Here is a 19353-nt window from a genome sequence, read left to right on the forward strand (position 1 = left end):
GATTCTTATAAGGTTCAACATTATATTGAAAGGAGTTTCAATCCCATATAACATGGCACATTGATTAATGATTCAATGCTTTGAGAAAGGTTGATGAAATTAAGGTTTTGAGTGATGCTCCTTATGCATTTTGCAAAGGATGCATCATGCATGTCATGGACTATACTCGTCTATTTGATTCACGTGTTTTAAAACAAGTGATGATAGATTTTAATCGAAATCCAATGTGATGTTGGGATACAAATTAAAAATTCCAAAGTTCCTTGCGAAAGGACGAAGGAGAATTCTTAGTGTGTGGGGATGAATATTATTATAAAATTTAGAAATTGCAAAATTCATGTTTATGAGAATGTCTCATGAACTCTACTTACTAAACCCCTTCCATGACCAAGGTATGAGAGTCATACTAAGATTCTTGGATTGAAACAAGTTATGTAATTTAGGTTGTGTATGTTTTGAGAAAACATATTACATAAGTAATACATTAACTTGCAGAATTATGTTTATCAATTGAAACAAAGTTTCAATCTTATTTAATTATGGTTTTTTGATATTAAATAAAATGTCCAAAATAATTATGAATTAATGCGCTCATTAGGTTGATGACCTGGTGAATGAAACCCCATAGGTGAACTAAATTCATACATTATTTAAGTTCCTAGTTCGGAATCATTAAACTGGACATAAATGATTTCAATTAATGGACTAGCATGTTAAGATTGATTGGATAGCGCAGTTTCATGGGCTATAGGAGCGTAGTGATGCTCGGTCAATCACATGGATATGCATGAATGATGCATGATCGAACTATAGACCTACTTTGAAGTTCAAGTATAGAGCTTCCAGATATATTAGTGGATTCCTTTGACACGAATGGAACATTGATTCCATTCAATGATTGATTTAGATGTGGTACACTCAAACGTCTTCCCGTAACTGGAGATTATAAAGGGTGTTTCCTGGTTACTTCATGAGTTGAGTGGGAGCTTTGGTTGCCACAATATTGGATTGAGTCTACCTATTTAATTAGGATTGTGTCTTGGCCCCTTGAAGAGGGAGAATTCAGAAAATGCATGGTCGTGCTCAAATGGATTACATAGTAATCATTTGTTTTGTGAATCTAACTCAGATTTCAAGAAAAGATTTGTAGATTAATATGATCACGACATGAGATGCAATCATATTATCAAATCGACACACATTAACTTAAGGAATTTGAATATTGCGCATTTGTCTCAGACAAGTGGGAGATTGAAGGAATTGTGTCTTCGATAAGTGCAATTACTAGATATATCAAGGATCACTATTATGGAGATAATAAGTTCGTTCTTTTGGGTCGTCATTGTTTGGTGCTAGATGTGACAAATGATCTTTGGGCTAGTTAAATAGTCCAAAGCCTAATAGAATGGATCCTATGAGGTCACACAACAAGGGTATTGGGTTAAACAAGTAAGAGGCCCATTAATGGGCATCATGAGATTATGACATACCATGTAGAGTGTTGGGCTAGAGTAGTGTGTTTAGGATAAGATGTTTGGGCTTGACATGGACTCTTATTTAGAGATATGATCTATAAATAAGATCCATTCCTAGGGTTGAATATAACAATCAACATACAGTAGATTGTGAAAGAAGCAACCAAGTCCCAAAACCCTAAACACTCTCCTCACCTCACGGCCCTCCCCTCTCCCCTCATGTCCGTGCGTCCGGCGCCCCCTCGTGGTGGCTCATGGTGTTCGTCGTGGTGGTTCGTGGTTAGCTTGTGTCTCTCTTCTCCGTTGAAGGTTGATTGAAGCGTTCAATCACGACTAACTAGAATTAGTGGAAGTTTAACTTGTGCCCGTGGACCAAGTAGAGGAATCATGCTTGGGGTTATTTATCTCCCATTGTTCTTGCTCGATCGCACGTGGAATCACGCTTTAAAGGTACAATTATATGTTCTTTATGTGTTATGCAATGATCCTTGGTTTAGGTGCTTTATGAATATGATTCATGTTTTCCGCAATTAGTACCTATAAACTCCTTCAACCTCAACCATTTTAGCGTAAGTTTCCCAGCACTTATTAAAGAAAGAAGTAAATCCTTCATTCTCTTTTTTCTTCAACATCTCAAGTTCTCTGTGGTCAGTTTCAACTTGAACGTTGCATTTATATCTATCTATGAAAGCGTTTATTATTCCTTCCCAAGTAGAGGTCTTCTATTTTTCAAGAAAAAATAACCATTATTGACAAACAGTTTCTAAAGATAGTGAGAACAAAGAATGAAAAACCTTCCGATCAATCACCTTAATGTTCATTATAGTTTCAAAAGCTCTTAAGTGAAAGTAAGGATTGTCAGTCGGCTTAAACCTGGGGATGTCATTGGCATTGAACTTCTACGGAAGAAGCTCCTTGTCCACTGAGACCCCTTTGTTAGCTAATGCCCTGGAACATAAAGTCATTAGAGAGCTTGCCCAAGCTTTCCTCCGTTTGCTCCATCTATTGTTGTTTCGTAGGGTCATTAACTTGAAGAGCTATGTTCTTCGGCATTTCAGTTAAGTTGGCTACGTTTTGCCTAAGTTCATTGACTTCTTCCTGAGATGCCATTTTCTTCTTAGCTTTTCTCTTTTGACGAATCGGTTTATCCAATAGTAAGACTTGAACGAAAGTGTTGTCCTTGATTAGTCACCAAAAACTGTAGGGAATATTTCAAGCATCCCAAACTTGAACCCCACTGTGATCATACACTTAAGCATGGTGGCGTCCAAAGGGAAAGAAGATAGAGCAAAAGAGTCACAAACAAGTTTTAGGAACTTGTAAACCGTTCACAGGGTGAAGGTTACACCCCTTCACAATCCTTGAGATCGCTAACTCCATAGTGGTCTGGAACCATGACTGGATATTTTGAGGATGGAGGTACGAATCCAACCTAAAAGAGATTGAATCCGCCCTAAAAACAGGTATCTTCTTTATTCTTCTCATATTCATGTGCATTTTTTGAATAACATGCAATCATTAGGTTAGCCTTGAACCTGTTTAATCTATGTTGGTTGATATTAATGCACAAATAAAACTATTATTGGCGATCACTTGAATTAAAATCATATTAGCCTAAACCAAATTATTAATGATTGTTGATGATACTAAACCTGCAGAAAAGGCGTGATCAAGCAATAACAATAATATATATCAAGCAACATGATAGTATTATTGACAAAACAATCATCATCATCATAATCTCATCAAAGCATAATATTAATAGCAAGATCCTAGGCATGATACATTGATACTAACATGATTAATAACAAACCCTAGCATATCACTAAAGATCAAAGTTTTATCCCTAACATGATACTAACATGATATAAGAAAGAATAGGAAGCACCCTAAACATGATACTAGAAAGCATTAAAAGCATCCTAACATGATACTAGAAATTAATAAAATCTAAACATGCTCTCTACAAGAATAGGAAATAAGCTAACTACTTAGTTTAATGTCTCATACCTCTTTCTAATAACAAAATACACTCATTAGTAAACTTCAATAAAATATTAAATCAAATAATTAAATAATTGAAATAGAGATTTGGCACCAAACCCTCATAAATTAGCAACCTTTGACGTTGAGGGCGAATGCAACTTCGAGCTTGGCTAGGTGTGTCTAGAACTTGTGAATGCGAAATTGTGTTTGTAAAAAGCAAGGTTTAGAAAGCATGAGAGAGAAATAATAAGCTAATTCTCAAGAGAGAGAAGAGAGAGAGAGAGAGAGAGAGAGAGAGAGAGAGATGACGATTGTTGATGATTTTGAAAACGGGGAATAAAAACCCTATTTATAGAGAAAATAGTCCCGAAACGTAAAAAAGATCGAATTCGATTCGGAGTAAAACTGCTTCTGTCGCGGAACGACAAGACCCAGCGTGTACGGAGTCCTTTTCCTAATATAATTAAGCTATTAGACTCCGTAATTATCATAGTTAAAATCAGATTTATCATTTAAAAATACTTGTTTTATTCCAAATAAAATTCTTTATTTTTCTAAAAATATAATTATTAATCCTAATTCCACTAGAATTTAAAAGAACCTTCTAGATTATTCTAGAAAATTAAAGTCAATCCTAATGATTTTAGGAATAATAATTATGGGCCCTCCGCTAGATCATTGGGCCGTATAAAAAAACTCATTTCGGGCCCAACTTAGTATTTTTGCTATAACTTCCTCATTATCCATCGGAATTGTGCTTATAACAAGGTTATTAAAATCGGGATTCTACTTTGAATCGGAAGAGCCTCTCAGAATCAAATCGTAAAATCGAATCGTAGAATCTTAAGATGTCATATCCAAATTTAATTAAAAATATTTAAATTTTTAGTTTAAAATCAAATTATTAATAAAAAATAGTTGTTTATTCAATAAGCAACCAATAATTGACAATATATACTTGTAAATAACGTTTTAGCCTGTAAGCATGTTTTAAATTTGTAAGGTTTTCGTTAGTTAAGAGAAATATGTAGAATCGGGTAGAATCGTAAATCGAATCGTATGGCATACATAAATTGTAAAATTGTAAGATTCTAAGATTTAAATCGGGAATTTAATAACAATGGCTTATAATATATCGTTGGAAAAATCTTTTTGAGTCCAATCCAACTACATTATTATTGGACCCATATTATAGACCTAACTAAATTGGACCGGCTATTTTCATAAATAGAGTACATTTCTGAAAGCAGAAAGAATGTATTTTATTTAAAAACAACCGCATCACTAGGCTTTTCACACTTTCACTTTGTTCGATAATCAATGACGTGAAAGATATTCATCACTGGGTTTGGTTTTTGGGGAGACATAATCAGGTGTCTACAGTATCAATTATTAAAGTTGAGTCATGTTAAATTATTGTGTTCACCCGAGTCTTAATTTGAATCGGATATATTTTTGGGTCTAGTGCAATTTTGAAACCCATGTGCCCTAATAAGTCTTAGTTTCACCCTTATGCAACTACAATAGCTGCACCATACCCTATAAAATGAACATTTAGTAAAAATATATGTACACGTAAAAGAAAAAATGAACATTCAGTTAAAAAATATGAACACGTAAAAAAATGAACATTTAGTACTAAAAAGTGAACATGAAAAATATATGTACACTTAAAAAAAATGAACATTCAATTAAAAAATATGAACACATAAAAAAAATGAACATTTAGTACTAAAAAGTGAACATGTTAAAAAAATGATCATATACTCTATTAAAAATGAATATGATTACCATATAATCATAAAATTGATGGATCATGAACTAAAAAATGAACATTTAGTAAGTAAATTATGAACACATAAAAAAATGACAATTTAGTAATTTAAAATGAACACGTAACAAAAAGGACATTTTGTAATAAAAAGTGAACACGTAAAAAATAAAACATTTAGTACATTTTATATGAACATTTATCATACAATAATAGAATAATTAAATCATACCTAATAAAATGAACATTTCAATTCATAAAATATATGAACACTAATAAAATAAACATTTAGTATAAAAAATAAACACGAAAAAAATGAAAATGTCAAAAAAAATTATGAACATTTAATATATTCAAAATGAACATGATTTTTAGATATTCATATAGGTTAAATAAAATAAATAATTATTAACGAAAAGTAAAGATGAAATAAATTGTTAAAATATGTTCATTTTTTTTATGTACTACATGTAGGCTTGTTCACTGATCGGATATCCGAATACTCGGATATTAAAAATTGATATCCAAATTCGATTTGAAAATTTCGGATATCCAATATTTTCGGATTGGATGCTTCGAATATCCATATCCAATATTATATTAAGTAAAATTGATTATGATTACTTTCTAAATTTCACTAATTTTACCGTTTTTATCGCTAAGTTGTACAACATATTTTAACAAAATAGTAGTCCCTTTGCAATAAATATTACTCTGTATCATCAAATATATTGAGAATATTATAATAAGTTAATAATATAGGGTCAGTTTTATATGAACAATTTAAAATTTTATATATATTTCACTATTTTAGGCTTTATATATTCAGATATCAGACATCCGAAATTTTGGAAATCAATATCCAAATTCACATTCGATATCCGTTTTTTCGGATCAGATACCCGATCCGAAGTGAAAACTTGGATCGGATATCCGAAAATTCGGATCGGTTGGGATCGGGTTATCGTTTTCGGATTCTCGGATAGTTTTGTACATGCCTAACTACATGTTCATTTTTAGTGTACTAAATGTTCATTTTGAACAAATATTCAAATTTAAAGTACTGCGTGTTCATTTTTTCTTACAGAAATTATATACAAGTTTGATTGTAATTATTTTAACTCTAAAATTTTTAATATTCACCTTAAAACTAATTTTGGTTCATCATAGAGACAATAATTATCGATCTATAACAAGGTAGATTAGGAATCACAAATGCAAAATTGATAGAAATCAACAATGTTTTAACATTCACATATTTATATTAAAAAAAACCCTCAAACTTACCTCAAGATTCACAATAGTGACGAAAATACTGACAACAAAAAATGCTACAATGGTAACAAATTGGAGAATATTCGAAGTAGAAGGATATAGAAGTGTAAATATTTAAGGAAAGTTAAGTAAGAAAGAAAATTAACTTATAAGGAAAAGAAAAAAAAGGAGAGAGAAAATATCGAATGAAGAAGAAAATAAGAAAATTAATAGAAGTAAGAAAGAAGACGAGAAAGAGTTATGATAAAAGGAAGGGGAAAAAACCTAGGTTCATTTTTTAAGTGGTATAAGTTCATGTATAACTAGATTAGGTCCCGTGCCATGCACAGTTGTTTCACTACATTTAATCAATAAAAGAAAAAAATGTATTAAGAATAAAATAAATAAAACACAACTATAGCATATTTATTATCTTATGAGAGTAAGGGATATATACCTCAAGTGGTTAGAACTCCCCTTCCGATTCTAGGTGATCCCGAGATCGATTCTCACCATTCGCCCTTGTGACTCTCTAAACCCACAAAAAAAAAAATTTATTATATTCTAATATTGCATATATAATAATGAAACATGAAAAAATATAATAAAAGAGTCAAGATGAGTATATTAAAACTATATATTAGACCAATGTTTTAAAAATTCAATGATAAATAAGTATCAATTTTCTTTTTATAAACCAAATAGGTATCTAAAATTATGTATTACACATAATAGGTAGAAATAATAATTCCAATTTAATGATAATTGATCAATTTTTTTCCAAAAATATTATAATATATGAAAGTGTTGGAGATATACAAATAAAAAGAATGAAATTTTAATTAATCAAATTTTCTTACCTAATGACATGCATAGATAAAATATTTATAATGTTACACTATGTTGCTAATCTCAGCTCCCTTCATTTTGTTATATTCTTCACATTAGAATTAGGCGAGAAACCAATTAAGGTATTTAAAAAAAATAAATCAAAATTCCTGTTTAACAATAACAATAATAATAATAATTTGTGTAGTAAGATTCATTTTAATAAATTCATCATTTTAAATATTGTTACAAAATTACCTTATTTGAAGGAATAAAGTATGATGTACTAAAGATATGACATACAAAGTAATACTTGTATATTAAAAGATATGGAAAATGGAGTAAATAGCTATAAAGGAATATATTTATTATAAAAGATTTGTAATAATATTAAGATTGTCAAAGAAGATTTTAATATAATAGGAAAGGGGTATTTTGGAGGGAAAAAACTACACCAAGAAATGACACGTATCATTCTTGGTGTCTGTTTTAATATTGATATTATTGATTGTATAGCCATTGCAGCTAACTTAGCTGCACTAATATATAGCTAAGAATTTACGCCATGCGCCCGTAATGTGTAGTGTTTAGGAGTCGGGATGGTACACCATGACCCAGCCCATCAAGCTCCACGCCCAACTAGCAAACCACTCCTTACGACATGAACTATAGACAGACAGGGTTTTGGTCCACTTAACAAACTTGTGAGTTTATGTCTTTCACCAATGACCATTTTTAAGGTTCCCTTGACTTTCTTCCCACCACTTGGCTGACTTCTCCTTCCATAATTTCCCGGTTCTCACTACAGAGCTTCACAAGCAGCCCTTCAATTCTTCCCCAATTTCCATTATTATCATGATTATTACAATTTCCCCATTTCATTCAAAATTACACTCAATTTCAGTTTGATCGCCCAACATTTACTTGAAATTGAGATCGGAATTCCCCAATTAAGCATCTGATCTCCAATACAACAAGATCTTGGATGATATTAACAATTGCATCCAACAATTTTCGAAAAATTAGGGTTCTTGAAGAATTCTAGGGTTCTTCCTAATCCAAAATTCAGAACATTCCGATCTAATTCGATCAAATTGCTTAATGCTTAACCCTTTTCGATTCAGAATAAAGGGGCGAATGCGAAATCTCCTCCAAAAGGGGTTCACTTCTTGTTAATAACTTTGGCTGTAATTGCTGAAATTAAGCATCCAACAATGGCGACTTTACCAGAATCAGCTCCCAAATCTGAGAAATTACTAGCTACACCACCAAGATTTCCTCCAACATTAATGGTGCAGCAGCATCAGCAGCATCAGGCAGGGACTGCGTCGTCTTCGTCTACGAATTCACCGCAATTGAGTACACCGCCCGGGCCACCCGTGTTTACCTCGCCGCTGAGACCGGCTGCCGTGCCGTTCCGAACATCCCCTGCTTCGCCGCAACCGGTTGCCGTTGCTTTCCCACCTCCAATTTCAACAACCCCATCTTTTCCTTCTTCTACTTTGCCCCCTTCTTCTCCTCCAAGTTATTCTTCTCAAAATGTTTCTTTTGATCATTCTTCTCTTTCTCCCTTTGAATCCATTGCTCCCCTTGTTCACTTTTCTGCTCACAAGGTAATTTCTTTCTTCTTTTTCTTTCTATTGTTCTTGATTGATTTCTGTTTTCTTGTATTAGTGCATTGTAATTGAATTGATATTTGTTTTGATCTGTTTGATTTGTTATGAAATTTTCATGCTTTATTACAACTTTTCTTTGTTTTCGATTGTTTCGAGGTTTGGGTGCAATACCAAACTAATCTAATACAACTTTTGTTTGTTTGAGTTTGTTTTGAGGGTTGGGTGCAAATTTGTTCTGTCATTGTGCGTATTAATAGCTGTCTTTCTCTGGTACTACAATGGGTTTAAAAAATTAATCTAATTGACATCGATACTTTATTCTTGATTGTTGGTGAAGGTATTGCATTGGGTTGTTTTCTTGATGTTAGTGTTGTCATTTCGGTTTATGGTAGGTATTGAAGCAGAAAAAGCAAGCAAATGTCCCAAGTTTGGGGTTTGGAGTAGTGGTTTCGCCTGGAAGAGAGGCTTCCCAAGGCCCTCAAGTAATTCAGCGTGATTCTCATCGTTGCCAAAGTTGTGGTGCTTATCCAAATCCATATTGTAATGTTATACCAACTTCAGGGAAGTGGCAATGTATTGTTTGTCGTAACTTGAATGGGAGTGATGGTGAATATGTAGCATCAAGCAAGGCAGAGCTGCGTAGCTTTCCTGAATTATCCTCTTTTGTGGTTGATTATGTCCAAACTGGAAACCGATTATCGGGTTTTGTTCCTGTTTTGGATTTGAGAACATCTGCCCCCATTATCCTTGTCATTGATGAATGTTTAGATGAACCACACCTTCAGCATTTGCAAAGTTCTCTTCATGCTTTTGTTGACTCGCTCCCGCCGACAACAAGAGTAGGTATTGTTTCATATGGTCAAACAGTATCTGTATATGATTTTTCTGAGGATTCTACTGCATCTGCTGATGTGCTGTCAGGGGATAAGTCACCTAGTGAGGAAAGTTTAAGAGCACTAATTTATGGGACTGGTGTATTCTTGTCTCCTGTGCATGCTTCGCTTCCTGTAGCACATACCATATTTTCCTCATTCAGGCCCTTCAAGGCCAACGTTGCTGAGACTGCTAGAGACCACTGCTTGTGTACTGCAGTGGAAGTTGCTCTGGCAATTATACAAGGGCCATCTGCTGATTTGTCCCGAGGAGTGGTGAAAAGGCCAGGGGGCAAGAGCAGGTTATTAGTTTGTGCTGGTCAGAGTTCCTAATACATTCGGTCCTGGAGCACTTCCTCATTCATTTAGCAACCCTAACTATCCTTATCTTGAAAAAACTGCAATGAAGTGGATGGAACATTTGGGTCAGGAGGCTCATAGACAGCATACTGTTGTAGATATTTTGTGTGCTGGAACGTGCCCTGTCAGAGTTCCTGTTCTGCAGCCTCTCTCAAGAGCCTCTGGTGGTTGTTCTTATCCTTCATGACTACTTTGGGGAGGTATTTGGTGTAAATTTGCAGAGGGCGTCTAGTAGGGCAGCAGGTTCCCATGGTTTGCTTGAGATACGTGTTCCCGAGGACTTTCTTGTCACCCAAGTTGTTGGTCCTGGTGAGGAAGCTCACTTGGATTCACATCAAATTTTAAAAATAATGCTTCTGTCTCGGTTCAGATGCTAAGTGTGGAAGAAACACAAAGCTTTTCAGTTTTCATGGAGACCAAAAGAGACATAAAAAACGAACATGTATACTTTCAATTTTCTATGCAATATTCAAATGTTTACGCTGCTGATATTACTAGGGTTATCACAATAAGATTGCCTACTGTTGATAGTGTGTCAGCCTATCTTGACAGTGTTCAAGATGACGTTGCTGCAGTTCTTATTGCCAAGAAGACTCTTTTGCGAGCTAAATCTGCTCCTGAGGCAGTTAGTTTGCGTTCTACAATAGATGAAAGAGTGAAAGATATAGCTTTGAAGTTTGGTTCACAAGTTCCAAATTCTAAGCTCTATAAGTTCCCAAAAGAACTTTCTTCGTTGCCAGAGCACTTATTCCATCTTAGAAGAGGTCCGCTGCTGGGGAGCATCGTTGGGCATGAAGATGAGAGATCCGTGTTGAGAAATCTATTTCTAAAATGCATCTTTTGATCTTTCTTTGCGAATGGTGGCGCCTCGATGTTTAATGCATAGGGAGGAGGCACCTTTGAGGAGCTGCCAGCTTATGATCTAGCCATGCAGTCAGATACTGCTGTTGTCCTAGATCATGGTACAGATATCTTCATTTGGTTGGTAAGCTTTTCACTTCCTTCACTGGTGCTTTCATGTCTAACATGCATCATCTATCATACTGTAAGATAAACCCTTGAGAGGCATGCTGAGCATAATTTTATCCTTCATGTGTTCGCAAAGTATTTTATTCAAGGAGTATGGCTAAAGTAATGAAAGCATTTTATTGTTAGCTAGAGAATACAAATGTGAAACTCGTTTTATTTACTACCAAATAAAAAGGTCATTCGTATCAAAAATTAAATCTATTTAAGTTCCTTTTGTTTATTGTAGGTTAGCTATTAATATTTTGTTGAGATGTATAAAATGACCTAGTTGTGATTTGGTTGACAAATAATTGATTTTCCTAGGTAATACATGTATTGTACACTAGTTGCAATGACTTAGGGAGTTCTATTTCCCACAAAATGGAGGACTTTACTTACCTAGACTCCCTTCCCAGACACCCCCCAACCCCATCCCGATTCACCCACTCCCCCATGGCAGTGGATCTCTCATGGGAAGATTTTACTTACTAAGCTCCCCCGAATCTCTCATGGGAAGTCAAAAGTCTTACATTCAAACAAACATATTTTGGCATTTCCTGGGAAACAACGTTGCATGGACATTGAAACTTCATAGGAATTACCATTTCAATACTTCATCCATTTAAATGCACATGCAAGCAGAATTTTGTAATGATATAGTAAAATTGGATTTTTTATATTGCTTTAGTAATGCTGAATGGCTTAAATTTTGGATAAAAAGTTATTAACTTAAACAACTTTTATTTTGGATTTTTTATTCTTTTACATTTTAGTTGTTATTTTACTTTGTTTTGGAAGATGAGGGAGGAGTGGTGTGTATGTTTTGGGTTATATTCAATTTCCCTCGTGCGATTGTTTCATTTTTGTTGAATGGAGGAGTGGTGTGTATGTTTTGGGTTATATTCAATTTCCCTCGTGCGATTGTTTCATTTTTGTTGAATGTACCTGCTTGCTTATGACCTCTCTCTCTCTGTGCTGCAGCCTTAGCAGCTTGTAGAACACTGGCAGAGGAGCTTAGTGAATCAAGGTTTCCAGCTCCACGCATCCTTCCATTTAAGGTTACACTTTCTCTTCTGCTTCTGATCTTCAGTTCTTTTCAGTTTTTAATCAACTAGATCTCCCTCCCACCTATAGAGATGTGGTGAAATGCTAACCTATTTTAATCCTCTACAGGAAGGAACTTCTCAAGCTCGTTATTTTGTTTCCCGATTAATACCTGCTCACAAGGATCCAGCTTATGAACAGGTAGGGACTCCCCTCTTCATTCTATCTATTTTTTAGGTTTTTCTCACTCCCTTCTGTTGCTCTTGTTCCTTCAAAACTACTACTCATCAACAATATTTACTTTGTCCCAAAATTATAATATGCTAAATAAGTTCATACCGAGTTACTTTCTAAATCTAGCAAGTTTAAATTTGAACTTTTCCAACTTTACTCACCCTCCTGCATTCATGAGGGTGAGCCGCTTTGAAAAAGACTTTCAAAGGTCTACCCTTAATGATGGCATCTTCAAATAAGAATTCCTAATTAAAGCATATTACCCTTAATGATGGAGAATGTAAATGATGAATGATAGTTATCGAATTTTGAGTAAGTTAATTTGGAAAAAATGAAGTCTTAAGGATCCAAAAAAAAAAAAGGAATATCTGTGATGTGGTATGTGATGTGTGTGCCTTCGCCTTGTCCTTCTCACCTTAGCATCCTTGAAGTGTTTTATACTGTTAAAGATTAACTGTGTGACACGCTTCAGTAATTATGCTCTTGAATGAATTCACATTGTACAATTGTAGTTATGGCCGTTTACCTTTACCCTCTTATTTTCGTAAATGTGTGATTCTTAAACACTGGATACAGGAAGCAAGATTCCCACAGCTTCAAACATTGAATTCTGACCAAAGAGCTAAGTTGAAAAGCAGTTTTATTCACTTTGATGATCCAAGCTTCTGTGAGTGGATGCGTAGTCTGAAACTTGTTCCACCCAAGCCCAGCCAAGGAGTGTTCTTAGTTGAATTTGACTGATAAAAACGGAGGAAGAGGCAGGAGTTGAGGGTTGCTGATTTGACTTTGCTTTTTTCTTTTTTCTTTCGAATACTGCATAGCACTTTTTGTTATTTGGACACAAAGTAGAGTCCTGCAATTTAGGAGCCATTCTTTTAAATTTTTGCAAGGTAAAATTTGTTAAAACTTTTGTGGAGAGTTATAAAGTGTATCTTAAATTTCGGCTATGCAGGGAAAATCTATTGGGATTTTGCTTTAGTATTTGAAGTGTGCTTGCTTCAAATACTAATTCAAATACTAAAGCGAAATAATTTGATTTAACAACAATCAATGATCAAAACCTTAATTTCAAAAACAGGGCTGACTATATGAAACAAATATTATTGCATGTACTCGCTAACCATGTTCCCCGTCTTGCATTTCATTCGGGTATCACCTTGCTATATTTTACTATCTCAAGAAATAAAGGGTTTTTCTACATAGTATCCCTAAGGTATTCACTTTTCTAAGTTATGTTCACCCATTTTTAAAATTCCACGCTGTAACCCCAAAGGTACCTTTAGTGTATACAATATAATCCTACCCTAATCCCTCCGTTAACTTCAAAATAAATAAATTTTAAAAAAAATCCCAAAACACCCAAACACCTCTCTCTCCTCCGTCACAAGTACCCACCACCACACCTCCAGCCGCACCGCCACACTTTCGATCCAACTGCACCGTCGCACCGCAGTGGCTCGCTCCTCTCTCCTCGACCCACCACCGCATCATCATCCTCCCTCCTCTCTCTACTCCTCTTCATGCCCAGATTTACATGGAATATGTAGGAAATAAATTAAAAGTCTCAAGGTACATCATCCCTTTATTTACATGGAATAGTTACCCCCTTCTCTCATTTACTAAAATTTTTTTATGGTACACTCGGGTGTACCATTATTACACATGTGTATAAAGAATACGGAAAAAAAAAAAAAAACATCACAGACATTTGTAAAGAACGTGAGCATAATATGTTCTTTGAATTTAATCATTATGTTCTTTGGGTATGAAGTATATGCTCTTTACTTATTAACTATGTAAACTATGTTCACTAATATATGTAGATAAAAAATGTTCTTTGGGTTTCAATAATACAAAATATGTTACAAATAATAATGTATGCCCATTATAGCTTGTAACTCTCTCTTCAATATGACTATCTTAAGTGTTTTTGTAACTTCATTTGTAATCCCCATATGCCATTTGTCTACATTGTAACCCCTTTATGAATGGAATCTTTATTGTCCATATAGGTTACATTGTTCACATCATATATATATATAGATGGACTAATGTAATGGATGTATACAATTCAATTATCTATATCTCTCTAATATTATTCTCCCTTTCTCCTTATTTTATAACACGTTATCAGTACATCGCTTTAGTTATCGGGAATCGGAGGAAATATTATTGGTAGCTGGCTTGTTGCACCAACCTTAATTTACCGAGTTGAAAAATATACACTTCGTCCAATTGAGGTGAGTAATTGCCTCCACTTTGTATTGATTAAAATTTTATTCCAATTGATTGTTTTGACTTGGATAAAGATTTGGTTGATCACAATCATGAAAATTTTGGTCCTTTTGTTTGTTAGTGCCGAACTACCGAATTACATCATTTTTGTTTGTTACTTGTTTGCTAATTGCTATCACGTGATATTGAATTTACTAGCCATGTATTGATGTTGCAATTCCATTTACTAAATCATATTTATGATTTGTTGTTTTATTTTCTTAAGTCCATATATATGCAGTTGTAATCATGTCTCATATTCGTATGAATCTATAAGCTATCTTTATTCATCTTATTATCCATGTTAATCATTAAGAAATTTGTTGATTATCCATGTTTTGTTTTCATATATATATATTGTGAAATAAAGAGAATGAGAGAAAAATTGAGGAGAGAATTGATCATCCAATTATTCCATATATTAAGGGATATATATACATACACAATAACTAGGGTTTTCATGGAGAACAATAAAATCCTAGACCTAGATTATTCTAGAGAATACATGGGCATAATGGGCATCCACAAATATTTTATAACACTCCCCCTTAAATGTCCATTGTCGAATACTATGCCTGGTTAAAACCTTACTAGGAAAAACCCTGTGGGATAAAAACCTAATTAAGGAAAAAGAGTACATTATTCTTCGTAATACGCTCGGGATGCTGCCTCATTAAAAACCTTACCTGGAAAACCCAATGTGGGACAAAACCATGGTTAAGGGAAAAAGAGTGCAGTGCGTATTTTCTCCCCCTGATAAATGTATAGCTTGAGATCTTCTAATGCAATGAATCTAATATAGTTAAGTATCTTCTCACATGGCGTAGAATAGTATCATTCCTTGATCTTCAATCCTCCTAAATCTTCACATCTTCACACGAACAAGTGAGTCTTTGTATCACCGTACTTATAATAATAATACATGTGTTTGTCTACATTTCATTCGAAATCTTTGTTTAAATTTTCCTTAACCATTATACTTTATGTCTTCTTTTGGAGGCCATGAATAATAAAAATTGATGATCATTATTATTTGATCAAATATTTCTTAATAATTATATGGCAACATATGCTATTATTAATGTCGTTCTTCATTCTTGTATGAATTAATAATATAACACATGTAATTATATACATTGATCATGGTTCTTTTATACCATAACAAAACAATCTCACGCATAAGTATCTCGTTGATATTCTTTAGAATTTTCATAATTGACATGATAGTTCTCTTACAAATATAAAAAGTAATTCTCACTAACTTTCATATGCTCAATCTTCAAGGTGAGATGTCAATGATGTAGTCATATAGACAAAGGTTTGATAATAATTACAATATGCAAAATATAAAATCTGTATGGCTATACATACGTTGCATATAAGTTCTTCGGGAACTTTTCTTACATGATTCATAAATAATATTAGATCAACATCATATATAATTTCATCATAATTATAAGCTCATTGGAATATAAATATGTCTTTCTAATTTTCCATCAAAGTTGTAAATATGCCTTACTATATATATAATGAACATTACATATATACCACAAATATTATATGGAAACTAATGCATGCAATTTGAGATATAGTAAACATGATAACATACTAAACAAAAATTTTCGACATATGCAATGAATAATCCATTAACCTATGACTCACACATGTATATGAACATACATAAGACTCTAAATAATGCAAAACATTGTACAGTGTGGATTTAAAATCCATATTTCATTAGACTTCTGGTCCATGATAAACTTATGATCATTATCATTATGTCAACATCAAAATGGACATATATTTCAGATCCCTTATTCACTAGTCCACTCTATTATGCATATGCATATGCATATTATTCATCGGTTCCATTGTGTACCGGTATTATAAAATTCTTTTAACGTACATTTCGCATGCTATTTTACTTTGATATCTGAATACATTTTTTATTGGTACCACCATAACTTTCTTACATCATAGGCCATCTATTAAAATAATTCAGATATCTATACCACTTTTAGAGTATTTCATTCACTATAGTATTTATATAATATTACACTATTAGTGTTAACTGCACTATCTTGCCAAATATCATATCTATTATACATATATTTATTTTGAAATCGATCATATACAACCGACACTTCAGGTATAGTGATTTAAATACAATTGGCAAGATTTTATCTCAATGTATACACATAGTTAATATGACCAAAATGTATCTTCAACGCTATGCAACATGAGTCATAACTAAATCAAATCATAAATGTGCAACATATCTTGATAATATATATACAAAAGTTGGAATATAACTTTTCAAACTACCATTAAAGGGATCATAAATATTCTTTATTTATTCAATTTTTTTTTCCCAACTTTTGCTATTTTGTTCTTCTCCCCCTAAGTTGGTAAAATATCTAATTTATAGGGGCGTCTTATTATATACCAACTTAGTAGACAAACTTGCATTAATAAAATTCACTTCATTAGGAGGATCACAGTCAAAATTTATTTCTCAGAAGATTTGTATTAAACAAGTTTCATTTCTGAAGAACAAATTCAATGAAGAATCATTTCTTCATGAACTTTACATTGCATGTGTATTTAATATTACCCTTTTCATAATATCTTCTGGGAAACAAAGTTAATGGGGAGACATGTGTTGTGCAATTGTATGTTTTTCCCTTCTTTTCCAATTTCTTATGTGCTGACATATAATAGCCCCATTCAAAAGAATTGTTATACAAACATAAATCACTTGCTTGATTGTAATTATACTATATGGTGATCTTCTGGATCTTTAAAGACTTAAATAATGTATTTGGTGAGCTTCTAGTCACCTAATAGTTGATAGTAATATATAGGTTATTTTGGTGAACTTCTGGTCACCTATTACTCTTTTATATTAGAAATCAAAACCTATTAACTCTTGAAATTTTCATCAATATAAATTATTATGGATCACAAACCAAATATAGTTCAATCTCAATGTTATGTCTTGTCATTCAATTCATTTCATATATCCAACATTGAGAGAGCGTCAGCACATTATCAACTGCAAGTAGGAAGCATTACATTTCTGGGGTTTAAATCCTTGTTGTTCAGCTGTCAAAAAAAAAAAAAAGCACATTATCAACTGAAACTTCAGGTTTCCATAACGGGTATAATTAAACCCGGATGGCCTAATTTAATTATCACATCCAATCACTTCTCTAAATTTGAACTCTGGTCAGTTTTCCAACACTAGTGATCACTTTATTAAATGTACTTTATGCATGGCAATGAATACGATGTATTATTAGAACACTAACATATGTTTCTTTATACTATTGGCAAGACAATCAGCTAATATAATATTTGATCCAATATTAACTCATACTTTGCTGGAGTATAATGTTGATACATGCTAACCTTGTTGCACATTTTATACTCTTCTAGAGTATTTTATATAATTATGGTACATATCAATTAATAAATATAATCTGTTCTAGAGATCTATTCAAATATATCACCTCGTCAAATTATTGTCAATAATTGCTTTTTTCCTATTTGAAGTTTCTTATCTTTGGAACCCATTGGGCTATCACGCTTCAGGCATTCTTTAGGTTCATTGGAGCATTTATAGCTGGTATATAATCAATGACATTTATTCATTTATTCATATATCCATCTTCATGATGGTATCATTACAAAATATTTAATTAACATGTGGCCACTTCTATTATATAAATCGTTGATATTTAGGTTAAAGTATGTACCAATTAAACTGACCATCAATATATTTTATTATTTATGTGCAAGGATTACATAAAATAATGGAATAAATACAACAACCTTTAAATCTATTCCACCTTTTAAGGCATAAATTCTTTTACCAATGCATGTATCAAGCATAATAAAATTACTCTTATAAAAAACTCAACTCGTAACTCTTGCCCAATTATATTAATCTCTTATAAGTATGAGCATAATAAATATATTTTGTAAGTAAGTTGCTCATAATGTCATGATTAATTTCTTGAACTCATAACACTATTTCTTGTTCAAATAGATATTCTTATGAATTTTTTTTTTCATGAATAATATAACTAATTAAAAGAACATCATGCAAACATGCTTATTAGTTTTCTTTCAATCATGCAATTTCTCATTCACATCTGGGAATGAGCTAGTGAGTCTAGTTAGTTATCATTCATGAATTTGATCTCACATAGAGTTTGCTATCAAAAATATTCAACCAAAAGAAAGCTACATCAACTCCTTAAAAACTTTATTTATATATTTTAACATGATGGATAATCTAGTCAGTATATTTTAGAAAGTATTAGTTATTTTTTAGGTCATATACATGTTATTGTATTATTCTTGAGGGTCTTTGACCATTGCCTTCATAAATTTAGGTAACTTCAGGTCCATATATAAAAGAATTTCATGTTAAAATAAATTCATCATTCCAATAATTCAATTTACGTAAACATATAACATCAAATACTATTGAATTCAATCACACATCAAAATCATGACAATATATTTTATAATACTATATCAATCAACTTAAATAATAATATTATCATGATACTCAGTTCAATTCAATTGTAATTATAATATATGTACATGAACAAAATCTAAAA

General features: G+C 32.7%; 1 pseudogene across 1 annotated transcript; it reads left to right on the forward strand.

The window, feature by feature from the left end:
- Positions 1 to 8050: 8050 nt before the first annotated feature.
- LOC145576472 (protein transport protein SEC23 A-like) lies at positions 8051 to 13397 on the forward strand (annotated as a pseudogene). Its single transcript, XR_014098397.1, has 5 exons — positions 8051 to 8927; positions 9323 to 11154; positions 12131 to 12228; positions 12344 to 12415; positions 13025 to 13397. The product of XR_014098397.1 is annotated as a protein transport protein SEC23 A-like (transcript).
- Positions 13398 to 19353: the final 5956 nt, after the last annotated feature.

This window comes from Chenopodium album, chromosome 13 (assembly GCF_948465745.1).
Source record: "Chenopodium album chromosome 13, dcCheAlbu1.1, whole genome shotgun sequence".
Lineage (NCBI taxonomy): Eukaryota > Viridiplantae > Streptophyta > Magnoliopsida > Caryophyllales > Amaranthaceae > Chenopodium > Chenopodium album.